A 1,833-nucleotide genomic window follows, 5' to 3' on the forward strand; every position below is an offset into this window, starting at 1 on the left:
CTTTCTTTCTTTCTTTCTTTCTTTCTTTCTTTCTTTCTTTCTTTCTTTCTTTCTTTGTGGTTGGCTCAACCCACCCTGGGGGCAGGGCTGGTGCAACATGTGGTGCCAGGGATTGAACCACGGTCCCTGTGCTTGCCTAAGCAGGTGCTTTACACTGCTGAGCTATCTCACCAGCCCATGTGCTAATTTCCTTTCTCTAAAACATTGCGAGCAGTTCCTCTTTCTCTCCATTCTTTCCAACATTAGTTACTCCTTGTGTTTTTGATAATTGGCATCCTAATGAGGGTGAGATGACAATGTGGCTTTGATTCCATGTATCTGATGATTAGTGACAGTGGACATTTCTCATATCATTGCAGGTCACCTGTCCATAGATCTTTTGAGATGTCTGTGTAGATCATTTTGGTCATTTAAGGGTTGGATGACGTGTTTTTGTTTTTATGGTTGAGTTTTTGCTTGTTCAGTTCCTTATATATTCTGGATAGTAATTCTTGATTGGGTGCATAGTGTGCAAAAGAGGTTTTCACTTCTGTATGTTGTCTCTTTGATCTGTGGATTATGTTGTTGCTGTGGAAATGTTTTTAGTTCGATGTAATCTCATCCATCAAATTTTATTTGTGATGTTTGTATTTTTGAGGCTAAATAAAAAAAAAATCTTAGTTTTTTTAAAACAAAAATGTATGAAGCTAGTGTTTTACTTTTGTAAACACTGTAAAATCAGTAATTTTTCTTTCTAAAATTAACTTCTCTTCAGAGCAGTCAGGCTTGCTGGCCTGCATTCATGCATATTCATTTCTGTCTGTCTCTTCGTCTCTATTTCTGTTTCTCTGTGTCTGTCTCTGTCTTTCTCTCTGTCTGTCTCTCTCTCTGTCTCTATCTGTCTGTCTGTCTCTCTCTCTTTCTTGTACCAGGGAATTAAATTCAGGAGTTACATCCTAAATCTTTTTTTTTTTTAATTTTTCAGACAATAATAAAATAAAAGGTGGTGCATGTCTGTAATCCCAGCACTCAGGAGGCTGAGGCAGGAGGATCACCATTAGTTTCTGGCCAGCCTGGGCCTGAAGTTCAGGCCAGAGTGAGGTCGAGGCCAGCCTGAGCTACATGATGAGATCCTGTCTTAAATAACCAAACAAAACACAAATAAATAAACTTCCCGGGCAAGAGCGATCCTCAGCAATACAGCATGTGCTTTACAGGTGCAATATTTTGTGCTCAAAAACATTTTTTTTAACTTAAAAATTAATTCATTACCAAATGACTGACATGTTTGTCGCACAGGTTCCGTGCCGTTCCCAATGTTGCTGAGAAACCAAATATTCAAGTTCCAAGATAAAAAAAAAAAAATGAATTTCATCACTGTTACCTCAGGAGAAAAGAAAAAGATATTTTTATACTCTTAAGAGTTTTCTGTATCTGAAATTATTTTATTTATTCATTTATTTTCTACTTCTGCCCATAAGATTATAAGTTTCCTGAGACCTGGAGCCTCTTCGGACCCCTTCAGTCTCTTCCATGTGATATGACAGCACCTAAGACAGCTTTGATTGTGTTCTGTGGGCCAAGAACTTTTACGAGTTGAATTGAGATGATATTTCAACAAAACCAGCCCATTTATGGCTTCCTGAACATGACATAGTGTACACTCCTTGTGTTTTAGAAAGTAGTTCCTTTGATTTGAACAAAACATACTTTTACTCTACTGTTAGAAATTGCTATTAAAGTGCCTGCTTAGGCAGACACAGTGACAAGGGTTTGATCTCTGGGGTGCTGTGCTGGCCCCGCCCCTGGGGCATGCTGAGATGGTGGTTGAGACTGGGCATGCTGGTGCGTGTC

The sequence above is a fragment of the Octodon degus genome, unplaced genomic scaffold (assembly GCF_000260255.1).
Source record: "Octodon degus isolate 3935 unplaced genomic scaffold, OctDeg1.0 scaffold00001, whole genome shotgun sequence".
Taxonomy (NCBI): domain Eukaryota; kingdom Metazoa; phylum Chordata; class Mammalia; order Rodentia; family Octodontidae; genus Octodon; species Octodon degus.